Source organism: Alexandromys fortis, unplaced genomic scaffold (assembly GCF_014885135.2).
Source record: "Alexandromys fortis isolate MF-2015 unplaced genomic scaffold, M_Fortis_MF-2015_v1.1 scaffold_25, whole genome shotgun sequence".
Taxonomy (NCBI): Eukaryota; Metazoa; Chordata; class Mammalia; order Rodentia; family Cricetidae; genus Alexandromys; species Alexandromys fortis.
In genome coordinates, this window is record NW_026067904.1 from 12,761,184 (window position 1) to 12,780,569 (window position 19,386).

Sequence of the window (19,386 nt, forward strand, 5' to 3'; positions counted from 1 at the left end):
TTCGGGCACACACAAATCTCTAAAACCAAATAACTACTGAACAACTTCGCAAATAGTTTCCACTAATTCTATTAGTCACACAATATGCTATGGTGCAATTTTAACATCACTGAGGTTAGTTTTTAGGGTAATGGAAGTTTATCTTCTCTCATCAATGACATATAAAAATATTTTGAGTTTCTACCATCCAAATCACCCTTCATTCTATGATCTTCATTTTCCAACATCACAAAAATGTACACCTTTCAGAATAATACTCATTAAAATACAACTAAGTCCTATGAGAAATAAACTGTTTTGTTTAATAAGTAGGTAATAGAGGGAAAGTATAAAGTGACGTCTGTCTCTTTATAGGCACGTGACTACAAGCTAGTGACACTTGCTCTTGTCAGCAGCCATCTCATGAGGACACTCGATGAAAACTTCTAGGTCTTTTGAACTTTGCATCTGAGATTCTAAAGCTACAGTCAGAAAGCAGTGATATATCTTCCCAAACTGACTGACATGTCTCTATCTATGCTATATGTGTGTTTATAAACATATGCATTCTGCAACCTACGTGTGTTGGTTTAAATATTTATGCAGCCTCTCAAATCTTACCAGTCACAAATATTCCTATCCAATATAATTGCTAAATTACCCTCGGAAATCTCCTCCACAAGACTGCCGTGGACCCAGAAGAAAATCTAGAAGAAAAAAAAAAAAACAGCCACTAATCCTGGGTAATTGTATCCCTTTACTGCAGTCTATTGGCTTAAGCTTATAACGTTCCTCTGCAGCCATTGTGCGGTCCAGCTGTCCAGTCTCCCTTTTCATCCTGAGAGACCCACATGCCTGGCACGAGTGACAGGATGCTCATCGCTGCATCTCTCACAGCGGACTCAAGCAGGGTGAGAGAAAACAAAGTCTGTGGCTGTGGCTGCCGTGGGGGATCTGCTCCAAACTGATCATGATCACTCAATCAATATTCTTGGATATAGATATTCAATCTGCTGCAGAGTCATTTAATTATACTATCAGCCAGTTCATAATTGTCCACTGCCATCACTCCTAAAAGAATCTCACAATAGAATCAAGTCAAACAACTGGCAGGAATTTAGCTCTAACAGGCATATCTTCCTGATGTGTAAGTCTAATAATCCTATCAAAAGTAAATTAATTTAGTTTGACATGAATTAGCTGAGAGAATTCATCATGCCTTCCAGGGATCTTAACTTCCATTTGTAAGTGCTTACAGCCATCTGTTTAATAATTTCTAGAATTTTACTTAGAGTTGAGATAAGGCTTAATAGTTCTGATTTTAAAAAATTTAGCCTTCTTATTTTCTTAAAAAAATAAATACCAGCGGCCTGGGGAGGTTGCTTAGTAGGTAAAATGTTTGTGGCACAAGTCCAAGGATGACAGTTCAAATCCCCATAGATCTAGACATAGAAGTACATGTCTGTCGTCTGTTCCTGAAAGGAGACCAGAGACGGATACAGCACAATCCATAGACGCTTGAGGACCACCTAGCTTGTACACAATGGTGAACAGCAAAGAGGTCATGCTTTAAATAAAGTGAAAGGCAAGGACCAAAACTTGAGGCAGTCCTCTGACTTCCATTAATGTGCATCAGAACATGTGATTCTGTTCCCACTCATATAAGCACGTGCATACACACACATATATATATGTATACACATACCATGAGTATACATATATATATACATATAGTACGTGTGCGCGCGCACACACACACACACACACACACACACACACACCTTTTAAAACCTAATAGCAAACAGTGAAGTTACTCTGCATCAGGCCTCATGTGACCTCGTTTAGTCCTTGTAATAATATCCCCATCATATACAGCCATTATCAACCTCAGTTTTAAAATGACATGTAAAAATTTGAGAAGATTTGCTTGCAAAGAGGCTCACTGAACGTCATCAGGACCTGACACTGATGCTCGGCAAGCACTTCATCTTGAATGTGGATGTGTGTACTTGGAATCCCAGTGCAGAGACGCATGGGGATCCCTGGGGCTTGCTGGCTAGCCACTCTAGCCAGACCAGCGAGCTCCAGTTTCAGTGAGGGACCCTGTGTCACACACTGATCTCTTCTTGGATCTCTGGCAGCCTTCTCCCCGTAGGTCATCAGTAAATTCCCTCATTGTTTCTTATTCCCTCGGCAGCTAGTGTCACAACCCTCAGCGTTGCTTTCCTTGCTAGAGCTCTTTTTAAGAAAAATGCACTGATTGGACAAAGAAACATAAGACGGAATGTTTCAAAACTGAGAAATACTGTCTGATGATGCAGTTTCTCTGATGGGGCTTGAGTCTTGTCCTAATATCAAGATCATTTTAAAGTGGAGAGCTGGGAACTCAAATTAGGTGAGTGAAAGAATAAGAGTCTATCCGAATGAACTAAAGGTTTCCTATGTCTAAAGTAACAGAATTGTCTCAAGCCAAAATATTCAGGGCCTCTGGTAGAAATATCCTCAATGAGAATTTCCTAAATCAAAGACAGACTATAACAAGCTATATTGCATGACCTCTCATAAAATTATAAACATGACACAAAATATAATGGGAAATATCAAATGAAACAATCCAGATTGATCTTCCCAAGATCTAATATGATTAAACATTGAAAATATGTTCTAATCACAGTTTGCTTATATTACTAACTATGGATATAATTCTAAAAACAGATGACAGGCTTAAAAGATTACCACATATGTGTGCCCACAAGGAGATGAGAGCTTGTGCATGTGGATTTAGACCACAGAGGAGTCCATATTCAAAGTCAGCCACTGAACAGGTGTTGTTTTGAGGTGGAAATTTCTGGAGAATTTGAGAATCATTAAAATGTGTTAGTGTTAATAGTAGCAGCTCAGAGTTATCTAGGGAAAGGGAACCTCAAGTGAAAAATCATCCCAACCAGACAAGCCAATGGCCATGTCTAGGAAAGATTTTCTGTACTGATGCTGAGTGTGGGAATTCCCAGTTCACTGTGGTTAGCACCATCCCATGACAGGCAAGTATGGACTATAAGAAAACTAACTCAGAAAGAGTCAGTGAGCAAGCAACATTCCCCTACGGCTTCTCCTTCCAGACCCTGCCCTGCAGCCCTCAGCAATGGACTGAGACCTGGAAGTGTAAACAGAAGAATGCACTTTCTTCCCCTAAGTTGCTTTTGATGAGAGTGTGTTACACAGCAACAGAAAAGCAAACTGGCCCTTACATCAAGCAGTCAGATGGAGAGTGATTAAGGAAGTCAAGTGATGTTGACCTCTGACCTAAACACAACATTTAAACAAACCAACATCCAAATGTATACAGTGCCCCCAAACACACCCAAAAATCAAATCAGCATTCATGCCACATGAAAATGCTAAGCATTAATTAATACTACTGAGGAAAGCAAACAAAAGGAGCTGAAAGTGATGGTGCATGCTGCTCCCTGACTTCTGGATACTTTTAAATTTTACTTATTTCTTTTTTATGTGTATGGGTGTTTTGCCTGCTGTGTACCTATGGACCATATTGGATGCAATGCCTGAGGAAGTCTGAAGCCAACAGATCTCCTAGAACTGGAGTTGCAGATAGCTGGGAGTCACTGCATGGGTGCTGGAAATTGAACTCCAATCCTCTAGAAAAGCAGCCAATGCTCTTAAATCACTGAGCGATTTCACTCGTAGCATGACTCTGTATTTAAATATATAAATGGCTATTAAAATCTTTAATTTGTATGCTTACAAGAACTAATAAAGTAAGTTTATTACATTATTTATATGCCATACTAATTATCCATATATTGTGTTGGTTTTGTGATGATTAATAGCTCATTTGAACTCAGTTCCCAATATAAGCAGACGTGAACACTCTGAAACGGAAAGTCATATTCCATACACCATGATACACAGTGGAGAACAGGAAATGGAGGTGGATCGACTTGTCTCTGAAGCAAACGTCAATCTTCATTCGGTCTAAGTCAGGGAAACGCCTTAGCATTACTCCTGAGCACTGGTCTGAAATGACGCAGCATTCAAATGCATCTGCCGGAAAGAATTAGCAGGAAGATGGATCTTCAGATAATTACATAAAGTAACTGTTATATGGAATTATGTGATTCCACCCACTTATATGTTGACAGAGGACAGAGATAATAGAGCTTATGATGTTGCAGTTCACAGTGGGCTTTAATCCTAACTATTGCATCACACACCACAAGCAATTCACGAACAACTATTTACCAAGCATATCCATACACTGTAGTGAAATAAATCTCTATAGACCCTGGCTTAACTATAATCAGGGAAAGGAAGGGAGCATCACAGGAAAGTAACAAGGCAACTGTCATTCAACCCCACTCAAAATGAGTTCTCATCTAAGTACGTTGAAAGGGTGCCTATCTTGCTGGTGACCAGCAGTTGTCATGTCATTCAGCTGCCATGAAGTGTGATCAGCATGGAAGCTGAGTTTGTGTGTTCACTAGGGTATGCCCACACTTCACTCAGGGCAAGTTCCTAACAGAAGCTTGCCTAGTAAATGAAAAGATAAGCACATACCTAAGAAGAACCGATGGCTCAATTTGTTGGATACACCCTCTGAGGGTGTCTTTTCCCATTTCCATCCGGAAGAGAACTGCCATGTTTGTGCACTTAAGACATGACTAAGTTGAATAGAGACAAGGCTGCAGTAGGGTACCAGGGGAGGACCAGTCCTTGACTTTTTCCATGGTATATGAGTCAAGACGTTTGGACAATGATGTCATGGGATAGCGAATGGGATCACGGTGCTCATGTTCCTCTCCATGTGGACAAAAGAGGCTCAGAAAATAAGTCTACTGTATGTGGTCGGCAATGGGAATTTTAAAGACAATTCTTATATCCTACATTCTCTACCAGCTACCTTAGTGCTATCCAAGTTTTCCAGTCCTCTCTGTCTTAAGCTGGTTTCTAGTTCTGCCATTTAAGCCACGTGCTGGGAAGATGAAGACTGCATTGATGGGAGCACATGGCAAGAAGCATTGCTTTAATCATCAATCATCCAAGTCATCAATATTTATTGATATGAAACATGACTAGGTCTCATTAAAGAAACAACAAAGTATCAACACCAACACAAGACTCGTTATGAAATCAAATAGCTCCAAGCCTCCTAAGCTTGTTTTACAAGCCGAGTTCTGCTTGCCACCAGGTTGAGAGCTAATTGCTCTATAATACCTCTTTTTAGCACCAGCAGGAACTATATAGAAAGAGTTAACTATATGCCAACTCGGAATTAGCCCCTTCAGAAAGTCCTTCTCACACTGCTCCTACAGCTCGCCATTCATTAGTCAATGACACTCAAAGATAAATTGTACTGGATACCATTCTCTTACACCCACTCAACTACAGACAGTGAGCATGGGTTTCTCAAGGAACCAGTTCCCCCAGTACAAGCTACCCACAGAAAAATTTTGAGAGTGATAATAATTAGTCTTTTTTTCCAAGCTTTATCTAACTGCCTAATGTCAAACATACAGAGCATGTTAGATGGTTATCTCTGCCCATATCTATGCAGGGTGGATGATGGGAAACCGAAATGGGAAGATGAAATTTGGTGGTGTGGCCCTAACAGTGAGAGGTAGGCTTACATAAGAATCATGATTAAGTGCCTGCACCGATGTACAAAGAGCAATATTTTTGTATATAAGGAATTTGCTGTGAAAATTAATGCCTTCTGCAATAAACTATGCCAGTATTGAAAGTTAAAGTACAATGTAACATGTCAGGGGTTATGTATTTGTAACTCCACCCCTCCTGAGAAAATTCCCTGGTGTAGAGTCCTGGGGTTGGCTATGGGCTTCTTGAAGAGGTGGAGGCTTTTTATCTGAATTAGTTATGGTCAATAGGGAGTCTATCAGCAGCTACTGAATGTCGACTAAAGTATCTAGGGAAGAATGAAACTGAAAGGGAGAAGTCCAAGGGACAGTGAGCTCTCTGTGGATAGGAATCTCTGAAGCAGACTGATGAGGAAATGAAGCCCGTTAGTGGGAATGCTTCTTGACTAACTCTCATCTCGGACAAAGGGGTAGAACTTAGGCAGGATGGAGGTAGGGAAGCAGGGCATGAAGGAAGGAAGGAGAGAAGGAGGGAGGAAGGGGAGAAGAAGGGAGAAGACAGGGAATTGGATTGACAGTTCTTGTTCTCCTCACTGGCATGAAGATCTATCTGGCTGCACCTTTTCAACGAGACACATTTTTTTTTCTTTTCATGGAAACCTGAATACATTAAAAATGTCCCAGAGCCCCTTTTCTATCTCAAATATCTTGGAATTCAATTCTGGCTAACAATAATTGCTCTATTCTTGCTGGATCAAAACTGTTCCTCTTCAGAAGACAGATGGGAAGAAAAGCAATTATTTTATAATGCAAAAATATAAACAGAATTATCTAAGAAGGAACACAGAAGCATTTTCCTAGGAATAAACAGTTCTTTATTATTTTCTGGCTGAAAATATCTAAGTGAAAACACTAGAAAAATACTGAAAATTATATTAACATGATGCAGGAAGAAAAGAAGGCTTAGCCTTGTATATCTAATCTACTTCTTAAATATGTAATTAAACATTTAGTATCTCATAAACAAAAGTAGGAAGTGGTCTAGAATAATAACTGGTAAGCTACAAAACCTGTATCTCTCATTATAAATCAGGATATACAATGTATATACAATATACAATTGCCAATGTATCTCAATAAATACTAGTCTGTACATATGTCTATCTCTAACCAAGACCCAGGGTAACTACAAGTCTAGCTTGCCACTGGTTCCTGCTGTTAATATAGCTGGGGTAGAAATGGATAAATCAAACACAGACCCGAAAAGATCTTCAAACCAGAAGTAACAGAATACCATTATGGTCATACCTCACTTGAAGACAGCAAGAAGTAGATCCTATCAATTGTTCTCAAGGAGGCAACATTAAAGAACTGTTCATCACTAAGAAAATGGTTCACTGTCCATGCATTAAAGACAAAGATTTTCTTAGTGACTTTGTAGAAGATAACCTTTTTCTTTGCATGTAGATGGTTTTGGTCAACATAAAGATATGTGCACAACATATGAAGGGAAGAGTTTATAAGACAGTGGTTATTTCTGCAACATTCTTGCTTTCTGTATGATAATCCTCATGAGGCCCATCACTCATTGCACTATAACTGTTTATCCTTCATACCTAGCACTAAAATCAAAGAATTTCATGAAAACAATTATGTGAACAAACTCTATTTAAGGAAGGGCTTCATTGTCTACCAAGGTTTTAACAAACAACAAAAAAATGCATTTAATTTTCAAGAATTTATTTCATACTAGGAAGCTGGAGTCAATAGCTGAGAATTTTAAAAACCCAAAAGTGGACTCATTAAAGATAGAAATCACCTACAGTATCTGATCTTATCCATGGCAGTTTTCTTTCTCCTAGCACTGCAGGCATCTACTCCCTATTTAGTTCTCTGAGCTTGGCTGGTAGTGATGGGATAGGCACAGTGATAAGAGCAGTTACAGACACTTGAGGACACCAGGGTAAGGAGATAATGTTTTCATCTATTTCATGCCTTTGTTTATGTTATTTTTTTTTCATTTTCTCTTCTAAAGATCAAGGTAGATCGAGAATCTAGGTGGGTTTTTTTTTTTTTTTCTGTTTAAACACAGTAAGCAAGTCTGCCCAGAGCTCAGTGAATCAGTACCATCCATGGTAAACTCAGCACCTCCACCTCTCTCTAGCTGAAAAGTAAGATGGGGAATTTCCACAAAACTGAAAGAAGAGGGTTAAGAAAAGTCAGACGTGTTCTGACTCTCTGTATCTGACTCACTAGACAATGGGAGAAGAGACATGTTGTTGAATGAGTAGCAGAATATGCCAGCTATACACTGTAGGATCCACAGACTCCCACACAGTAAAGAGCTCTTATCTGACTTATCAGATTTCTCACCACTCATAGAGAGGAGCATGGATTCACTCCAGGGAGAAGAAGGGACTATTATCTGAGGTTATTTTAGCATCCTCTGATGGCCATGGGTAATTCAGGAATGAGGGGCAGCATATTGGACAATGAAAACAAATGTTTCCTGTATTCAGAAAGTACCTGGAAGTCTCAGTCAAGCATACTTCAGTGTGTTCAGACTTAAACACACCAGATCCGAGATGGTCCAAATTATGCTATAAATCTATGCAGAGATTACTTGCAGGTAACTCTAAAGAGATTCGTCTGTGGGGAAGAACAGAGCAGAAACCATCTACAGCAAACTCTGGCCTCTAAGTCAGGAAAGTTGGGTTTCAGTAGAAACACACCAAAGGAATGTCTAGTGTCTTTACAAATGTGTCTCAACTCTGACATGGTTAGTATAAGATCAAGATCATAAAAATAATATCAGAAATGCTATGTGAGTTTGTACAGACTCTACATATAATTCACTCCTGTCCCGCTTACAACTGAGTTAGCCCACTATTAATGCAGCCAAGGAGATGGTACTCACAGTGTTTCTGAAGCACGCCTGCTGTTTACCTTTCCTTGATACCGAAAAAGTACTTCCTTTTTGTCCCTGTGATCTCTCCTCTCTGCCAACCAATCATACTACCTTAATTCTGGCCAGGAGCCTCCCAACCAATCAAGGACAAATGAAGTCTTCCCTGGGATTGACATTTTAAAGCAATGTTTCCAGGGCAAGGAAAAAGAGAAAGAGTAAAGGTGTGCTTGATAGCAGCACAGCTCAGCTTAGAGGATGGAGGTGTGTAGGGCCCAGACCAATCACGTCTTCTCTCAGACACCGAGGAGAGGATCAAATAAATACCTTGATGGCATTCTCTAACCTCTAACCATTTCCAGCTGAAATCTATACCCAGATTTCTCAATTACATTAAACCAGTCTGGGTTAAACTTATCTAATTCACAACTCAGAAAAACTTAAGTAACCATTGAATTTCTGGTTTTGTTTTGTTTTGTTTTGTTTGTTTGTTTGTTTTTTCCATTTGGAGTATGAGTGATACTCCAAGTGTCTCCCAGGTTTGTTTACAGGATTCAGCATTTTAATAAATGTAAGTTGTGTACTTCAGTGTCACACTTTTTTGGGGGGTTGGGATTTTTTTTGTTTTATTGGGGGTTTTTTGTTGTTTTGGTTTGGTTTGTTTTGGTTTGGTTTTCAGGGTTTCTCTGTAGTTTTGGAGCCTGTCCTGGAACTAGCTCCTGTAAGACCAGGATGGCCTTGGCCTCAAACTCACAGAGATCTGCCTGCCTCTGCCTCCCAAGTGGTGGGATTAAAGGTGTGTGCCACCACTGCCCGGCCAGTGTCATACTTTTAAACACCCAACAACTGGTTTTAGTGAGACATCACTATTGATCGGTAGTAGATACACTGTTCATGAGTCAGTCCAGCTTCTCATCACTGTAACAAATGCTTAAAGTTATCAACTTGTTAAAATGACAAAAAGTTATTTTGGCTCATAATTTTCTAGGTTCCAATTTGTCACTGATTGGTCCCTATAGCTTCTGGACCTGTGGTCATATAGCATGTCACAGTGGGCATGGCAGAAGATTCTATTGAACTGACAGTGGAAAACAGAGGGGAAAGGTGACCGGAGTCACAGTCCTGTTTGAGGGCATGCCAGTCCTTGGACTAAAGTCTCCCATTAGGCTCCACCTCTTAAAAGCCCTACCACCCCCACCACGGATTGCAGATAAGCTTCCAATACATGGTCCACTAGGGTATGATCCAGGTCAAAGAGCAGCACTGCACTTTAGTGACAGTAATGGCTTGCAGTAACTAAAAAAGTGAAAAAATTGCTTCCAGTGTAAATGCTGGACTCTCAAAGAAGGATGCAACACTAAGGTCATTGGTATTTTATTTGCATGTACAAAAATGATTTTTACTTTGAAAATATTCCTGATTTGTTCATAACTAATATTTATTATTTATTAATTCACTGTTTATAAATGTTATTTTTTAATAATTAATTAATTAATAACTATTATTGATAATTATTTCACAATTATTTTTATCTGAAAGTATTAGGGCCTATCTTAACTGTATCTTATTAAAATAACGCACATAAGAATTTTAATTTTGGTTACAATATTTCAACTGAATTGTCCAAATTTACATTTATAAAGATTAATCTCATTTGAGACCTAAGAATTATTCTCCTTTCTTCCTTTTCATTCTTAAAGCCATTACCTAAAGGTCATGGTCTGTATCTTATTTCATTCACATTGTACCCAGCATAATAATGTGGGAATGAGAACTCTCAAACCATCAAATTATACTAATTCTGAAACAGGAAGTGACACTAGAGAGCTAGCTGAATGCAGACACAGACGTTTAAAATCTATACACTATGAAACTGATTCTTGGAAGGTCTGATCTGTTTGAACACCAAGAGCTCAGCCATGATAGGGAGAACCACCTTCAGAGGACATGTTGTAAGAGCCTGAACTCAGCTGGAAACTTAAAGCGCTCACTCGATCAGCTCCTTAGAAATACCTCTTTGAATTAGTTACTCAGTTCAGACAGGATCAAAACCAACTCAGTCAATAGTGTATCACTTGGGAAACAACTATAAAGAAGAAAGTAGAAAGAAAAAAAAAGATACTATATTGTAAAAATTACAAAATGTGTGGAGAATATGAAAGAATTTCTTCAAGAGAATGGTCTAAATTTTTATCAAATAAAAAGAAAAGAAACTGTGTGGGGAGAGGATTAAAAAAAGAGGGAATAACAAGTCCAAAGTCAAGATAAAGGAGAACACGATGAATCCTGAGATCTGTGGAAAGCCAGCGGCCAGAGGGTGCAGTAATGAAGCAGGGACTGTATAAGGAGACAGGCCTAAAGGCCCTGAGATGGGAGCATTCTCCATTAGCACCTCCAGACTGACTGGAAGTTTACCCTTCTCCATGTAGTTATGTATCCCAACAGGCCTTGTCTAGGGACTTCTCTGTCGAGTCCCCTCGCCTGCTAACTTCTGGATAGCTTCGCAGAATGAAGTATGTCAGGATGTCTCCCTACGTAGCTTCTCCTTGTAGGCTGAAGGCTATGCTCTGTCCCCAGAGGTCACAGTTTTCATCACATAGTCTTGTCGGAGCAATATCCCTTCACTTCATGTCAGTCATGACTCCGCTTTGCTTGACCCTGTAAGCCTATGGATTAGAATAACTTCCTGATGCTATCTATCCCTGATATTCTGCGTGACTCATGGCTATCTTCTCCTACTGTATCCTAACTTTCTTCATCACTCCCTTAACAGAATGCCAGCTATTTATATCAGGGATTAAGACAGACTCAGCGGAGATACCATGAACCAATTATCCTTCGAAATAAGTGGCTAAGATAAGACAGAAGCTCCAATGAATTACAACCACTTGTAAATACAGTTCCTACAGATCTGGCATCATCTTCCAAACTCATGTATGGAGAGCACATAAACACACCAAGATATGCATATGCACATTCATATATATATATGAATATATATATATACGGTAAGTTTAGAAACCTCTAAAAAGTAATCTATTGTGATAAAAAATGAGTGATATAAAGAAGGAAATGGGACTTTGATTTGGGAGGCAGGATAATACAAATGGAAGGAAGAAAGGAAAGGAAGTGTAAATGACACTAAGGATGTTTGCCATGGTGAATGTTTCTTATGGTAGACACCTCATACTACAGACACAGAACTCAGGGGACTCAATCTGGGACTGACCTGGAAACCTCCTCCTGGAGGAGTAGTCTTATGGTATCTAAAGCTATGCAAGCTGCCCGGGGAGGAAAGCAATCAATGTTCCTCCCCAGCCCTGCCCAGTTGTAAAGCCTATGAACCAAAATGACTAGTCTAGCAAGATGTTCCCAGTGGTGCAATAGTAGCCCATTTATCTGGGAGGTAACCAAAGCCGTCTAATTGGAGTTGAGGCCCTCTCAACAGGAAGGAATGCATACCTGGTACTGTCAACCTAGCAAACTGCCTGTGGCTGAGAAAGTCACAAATCTTAGAGCTTGGAGAACCTATTCCTGCCCCTTTCTGAAACCAGCATAATTTTTAAATACATTCTAAATAAGAATATTCCAATTGTCCTTATTCCCACAGATAAGTATAGCTATTCTTTACCCTGCATCTAAGGAGTTTCTTTTTTGCAGGAGATGGATACTATTACAGAAATCCACAAATGGCCAAAATGAAAAAAAAAATCCACAGATGTTGGGGGTACCCAACCACAACTAATTAATTTACAGCACAATCCCAACACCTAAGACTTAGGGAACACCCTAGAAGAGAGAGCAGAAAGATTATAGAAACCAGAGGACCAGGACATATGTGTGTGTGTGTGTGTGTGTGTGTGTGTGTGTGTGTGTGTGTGTGTGTGCTGTAAAATTTTGTCTTCTGTAGAGGACAAGGAAGCCTTATCCAGGAAATCTCCACAATATGGTAGCTTAAACAAGACTGGAACAAGGCAACACTAGGTGACATGCCAACATGAATGGGGAAATTTCACAATGCTCTACCTCAAAATGAAGAGGTAGAAATAATAAATGACTCCTGAGAGAGGAAAAATAAAACTTCTCCAGTGATGATCCCACTGATAGGTTATCCAATCCTAAGCGATCAGCTCTAAGCATGCATACATATGTGGGATATAAATAATATATATATACACACATATATAGTGTCTGTATGTATACATGTAACAGTAATAAAGAATAAGAGATCATGAATTTGAGAAGGAATGGGGACATGGGCGAGCAGGAAGAAGAAGAGGAAGGAATGGAAATAATAGAAATACAGAACTCATATATTATATTCTAAAAAATTAATTCAAGTAAAAAGCTATAAAATTGCAGAACTCTGTGATAAGGTTGCTAAAAGGAAAAACTATAAGGTCTTAACAATGACAAGAGTTTTCAGCAACACAACTATAAAGCTGGTGTGGCTTTCATTACAAGAGGAAAAAGTGAACAGGAGTTTCTGAGACGAGAGGTATGCAAAGACAATGAGCTCAGTGTTCCTCATCTGAACGTCCTTACTGCCATGAAGATATAAACAGATATATTTCTACCACAGGGGCCAAAGGGGCCATATACCTCCCCATCACTCCCTAGCAGATAGGGTATAGCCACGATACCTAGAGTCTGCCTGTTAGAAATTTCTGCCTAATCACTTGAGCCTTGAATATATGATGAAAACACAGATGTTTATGACACGTTCATGATCACCTGCCACAGCACAGAAGAAAGTGACAGCATTGAGTTACAACAGCAACCATCAACAAGGAAAGCACCTCCACAACACTATGCCAAATAGAGTATTCCTTAAGCATGACCTTGTCTGTGTGCCCTTCTTGTCCAGTCTCTGTTGATCCTTGACTTTTATCTTCCACGAGAATTATATCATATGAATTATTTCATTGCTCCTCTCATGCCCATTTTTCCACCTAGTTGTCAAAATTGGTTTTCTCATTTTGAAATCTGTAACTATGTCTGATAAAGTCAACATATTCATCAGTGCATCCTGTTCAGGATTAAGGAAGTTGTTTTTATATTGCCCTTATATAATCTTTCATATAGCCATAATCTACAAGTGCTAAGCCTATTAAATATTAAGGGAATCTACAAAAGACTTAAAAGAGCTTACACTCTAGTAAGAATACACTATATTAAGTACTATATGAAATTGTAATTCATAGGACAAATACATTCTAAGTACCAAACAGAATAAAAACAAATGTACAAGTTAACATTGAAGTAAGAGCATTAAAACCTCAAAACTTTAAGGATGAAAAGAATATGGAACAACTCCCAGACTCAAAAAGAATATTACCTAAAAAAGCATAACATGCTCACTGTATGTCAGGTACCACATTCACTTATGCATGAACACAAGAGACATCTCTAGCACAAAGGTTAATTTCCATTGACTTTTATAGCCAGCTGAACTATCACAGGGGTGTCTAAATGGGATTTCTTCATTCTGCTAAGTTTTTCTACTGCTTTTAAGTGAGAGACAATATTTCAAGGAAACTATTTGTCCACCTTTGTATCTAAGTGTGGCTATATTCATGATCAGTTTATGATTAGAGGATTTTTGAAAAGGATATGAGTGACCCAAAGAGAAGGCATCCCTTTATTCATTCTTTCCTATTGCTGCAATGTCACGTGAATCTGTGTATCAATAAGAGGGACCTGGGAAAATGGCTTCCTTAGTTAAGTTTTTCCCTCACAAGCATGGAGACATGATCTAAATCACCAGTACTCAAGTCAAAGCAGGGCACCTTATTCCCAAGTCTGGGAAGGTGAAGATGGGATGATACCTGGGACTGTCTGCTTAGTCTGTCAAGTGAAATCCAAAAGGAGTAGGTTTAGTGACAGATTGTTTCTCAAAAAAAGAGGTAGCACATTATACTTACATACATTTATAGAGAGACATATACTTACATATAAGTGTGTGTGTGTATAGATAGATATGAAGAAACAATTAATGAAAAATAGGACATATATTTTAAACAAAGAATGGGGCAATATGGAAAGGTTTGGTGGGAAGAAAGGAAAGTGAGAAATGATCTAATTATAATCTCAAAAATAAAAAATAATTTAAAAATAATATAGAGAGCACTATACAGAGACCCTATAATGATCTATTGCCCCCAAACACATACACACATACTTAAGAACAAACTCACACTTACATATACACACAAAATAAATTTTGAAACAGCAAAACAACAATGTTTCATATATATTTTAAGTAAGGGTCTATTATAGATTGTGTGTTTAGACCCAGAGGCTACAGATTAATTTTTTAAAAAGAGTAAAATAAAAACTTACGTTAAAGGTCTTAGAAAGAAGTATAGCAGAAGAAATGGTGTTGATTATAGAAGTTGAAAAATAAACTTAACTAATTTAAAAGAAGACTAATTTCATTTTTAAGAATAACAGAAACCCAAGAATATAAAAAATGCTAAACTACAAGAGAGTTTATGTGGCATATAACTCACAGAGCATGCTAATTTCTGCATATTGTCAAGGAAAACAAACATGCATCACTTTTACAACAGCCTTACTATATTGAAAGTGGCTCCGTATGGCTGGCTGGGCTTTAGCTTAAAAGCAATCACAAAAGTCTTTAGGCAGAGGACTCAATCATAGCGGATCTGTTCCTGGAAGAATCCTATGCAGCTTCAGGGAGACTTGGAAGAGATTAAAGACATGTCAGAACTAGACAAACCATAATGAATAAAAGGAAGTTCAAGGCTTAGATACACATGTATAAGTCCCTTTAAGACAGGCATATTGTTCCACTCTCCTCCTGTGCATGGCACATTTGTGAGAAGTATTCAACAAATGTTTCAATGCACCTGACAAATTTCATTTGAAGGGTCCACAGTACCTGGGGACAAGCAGAAGGACTCATTCACACAAACCCAAAACTTGGGGAAAAGATGAGGGTTGACATTTCCACCAGAAGAACTGCCAATGAGGTGTGTGAGAAAGTTTGGAGATGCTGAGCAATAAGAATAAAATAGGGGCATAGACAAATCCCAAAAATAGCCTAATTAAAAGAGCAGTGCACAGCAGAAGGGGAGGACATGGACCCAGCAGGAGAAGCTAAGAGAGCTGGGAAAAGAACCAGGACAGCAGCAACAATATTTAATTAAGCAAATTAATTGAAAATCTGGAATTAGTTAAAAGAGAGAAAGAAATGAAATGGAAAGTACATAGGAAACACATTGTGACAATCTCTGCTTACAAAAGCTTGAAGATTTTACAACATGCACCTTTTTCCTTAAAGAGTGAACATTTCTTGCAGTTTTTAAAGATATTTTTCTCTTCAGGCTGAAGGTGAAGGGAGTGTGGAAGTTGAGGGAATACTGACACCCAGAAAATAATTAACTTCTCTGGGCCTGGCTAATGGGTGTTGATATATGCACAATGGCCATATACATAGCATTTATTTAAACATTAAAATTGTAAAAACACGAAATGTATTTACTACATCAAGATCCCACAATGGCAAAGCAGACAAATAAGACTGAAGACCCAACCTCAAACTCTAACTCCCTGAAATTATTAGCAGAGGTTCTGCATTTTAGTTGATGAAATCTTAGACATATTCCCCTCTCTTATGACTACAGTGAACAGTCTATGCCGCCTCTCTTCTAAGTCACAGAGAACTGGAACACATTCTTAGCTTTCTGACTTATTTGGAAATAAACAGTTGCATAAGTTTCTTAGGAAGAATAAACTACTCACCCGAAAAATAACAGCCACAGAATTGTTCTTAAAGGTAAGTTTAACTATTTTCCTCTATTTTTTCTACTTTTTTCCTAAGCTTATACCTGCTTATTAGGCAAAATAAATCCATGTTAAATAAATTTATCATAAATTAAATACATATGTGCATATTCTTAGGCAAATTCTTACAATTTTTAATCTTGTCTACAAAGTATAAATTGCAGTGCCTTAGAGAATTCTTCAAGTTCTCCAAGTTTTGCTGAAGCTAAGGTCTCAGATGTCATTTAAGTTATATATTTCAGCTATTAAAGTCAATGTTCTGACAAGCCCTTTGGCTCGGATCCCAGGGCATGAATCTGCCTTAAACCGACATAAGAATGTGTCAGAGAGCTATATGTCAATCAACCTAGAGGAGAGCCTAGTCCCAATTTGGTATTGTCAGCAGCAGACATTAAGCCCAGCAACAGTTAATTGTTACCACTTCAAGTGGAAACACTGATGGAAGAGGAAAGGAAGGTGTCTAGGTTCAGGAGATAAAGCTGTTAATTGCCACCCTTCTGTGTAGATATTTGTTTAATAATGAAAACAATGTGTCTAATCATATAATGTTTCTATTTGTTCCCTAAGGACTCTTCAGAGAAAGTTTCAGTCCCGGCTAGACTTCAGCTGCTACCGACTGTGCAGGGACAAAAGAAGAGCAATCTAGGCATTTGGTGCAGGCAAACAGCTCAAAGTGGTTCTGCAGACACAAGGCCAGGGAGGAGTCAAGAGCTGGACTCACAACTTAGAGGGAAAGTGGAAAATGTCAATTCCTCACTACCAACGGCTTCATACAGAATTCTGATGTATTGAGAGTAGACTCAGAGTGGTGTAAGCAAATGAAAGGGAAAAAAGAACAGGGCATGGAGAAGGGACTGAAAAGGAGGGACCCTTAAAAGCAAAGAAGGAGCCTCCTGGCAGGATTGAACCCTCACCATGCCGGCCAGCAGCAACTACTTTACTTCCTCATCCTTTAAAATGCCTATATGTTCAAGGAACAAAACCAAAGCAACGTAAGATAGAATTTAACATTTCTGGAATGTTATTCACTCATGGCCCTTATGGGTCCAGGAGTAACACTGAACAACAGGTCCTTGGATACTGGTTGATATAACTCTAGCTACCTCACTCATCTCAAGGGCATGCTTTAGGGAACAAGTGTAGTGCGGTGCAGTGCTCTGTGCAAGTGCACACATGTGCATTGCTCATGGAGTTTTACTGCGTTTCATTTGATAAAGGAAGCAACAGAATAAAGTTGTATTACATTTGTTATTCAGAACCTTTAGGGCCAAATAGTGGGTAACTCGAGAGACACCTGTCCGGCACCCTCTTTTGCTGCACAATCCCATATCTTATAAGGAAAAGTTCCTCTGTCTGGTCTTCCCTGTGTGGGTGAGAGGGAAATATATGTCCTCCGCCACTGCAGCGCACTACTCTGCCTTTTAAAGACGTCCAAGTCTCTATCCTACGTGTTCACCCTGTTCTGTTGTAGTGCAAGTCCAGCTCCCAGCAATTTTCCGACTACACAGAAATTTCTAGACTCCTCTGCCTACTGGACACCCTTTCCCTTTTCTTCTTAGGATGTTCTTCTTTCTTCACCCATTTAAACTTGCTATTTCACAGCGAACCGCAGTTTCATCTCATCCATCAAGTTTTTGAAGATCTCCAGCTACCACACTGCTTCCCTGGTCTTTGGACCTATAAACCAGCACCTGCCCTGTCAGCTCATGTACCACAAACACATCTCCTCAGTCATCCTCCACTGGACTTTACACTCCTCCAATCCTCTCACCCAGCATTCGCATCATCTACACAGTAACCCACAACATGTACCTTACCAGACACATTTTGTATTTTTAATGCACTTTGGAAACATTTGCAACTATTTTATTATTGCATGCTGTGTGTAACTCAGGGTTTGTGGGGGAGCAAAGCCTCTCGGGTCCAAGCTCTCCAAATTTAAAGGTGCACCAAGAAGAAAGACCATTTCTGACAGCCAGTAAATCATCCACCACGGTAGTATTTATCAAAACAGAGACAAACCTAAAATATAAACAGTTCTTAAATCCACTTGCATGTCAAAAGGGGAAGAAAAGTAACTACCTAAATACTAGGCCTGAGTTTCCATGACTCATAATTCTAAGTACACTTGGCTCTTAAAAATCTGAAGCTGGTTTCTTTCTAAATAAGCATGGAGAGACAAACAAATCCTCTTTTCTAGCTTTCAAATTCTAATGTGAAATTTAAGTTCCATATTTGAAAGAAGAGATGATGAGAGACAGACGAGCAAGGATGGGGCTAAGCAGAGTCTCGGCAAACAGCTGAATCAAACCAAGAGAAGTTGCTGTGATTGAAAACAAAACTCCATTTGCAGAAATAGACGCGCTGCAATACGGAGTCTGTGAGCGCATGCACGATCGCATTCATATGCATCATGGCATGACCCCAAATCCTAAGTCAAAACCACATTTTCTCTGAAGGAGGCCTGATGACACCCCAAATTAAAGGTCCAACAGCACAAAGACATAAGTGCACAGAGAAGTTCCAACCCTTTATCACATCTCAGAGAAATCATTTAATTTCCACAAGACCGAGACAAAGACCATATAACCAATAACTTAACAATCATTTAGTTTTCTGTTTTAACAGCTCTGTCTTAAGAGAATATTTATAGTTTATTTAGAATGCTGTGTATTGCCAAAAGAATCTTAATTATGTAAAGATTCCTCATAGACTTCCTTTGTTTACTACACTTTTGAAGCAATTTTAAATACTATATGATTTATCAAATTTCAATTTACTTAAAAACTTCAGTAATCATACTATGAAATAAAAGGATATGTACTTATTTTCTTCTAATAATGAAAATTTAGCATTTAAGAAATTATGTAACCAAAGGTCACCTTGAACTACCATAAATAAATAAATAGATAAATAAATAAGTAAATAAATAAATAAATGGGACAAACTAAACTGATCAGTATCTGAATGAAGGCATCTAAACTCTAAGTAAATTGCTCAGTCATGCTGCCAAACACAGAACTACTGTAAAGTTCAGACTTATTTTCACGTTCCACCAGGAAAAAAAGAAAAAAAAAAAAA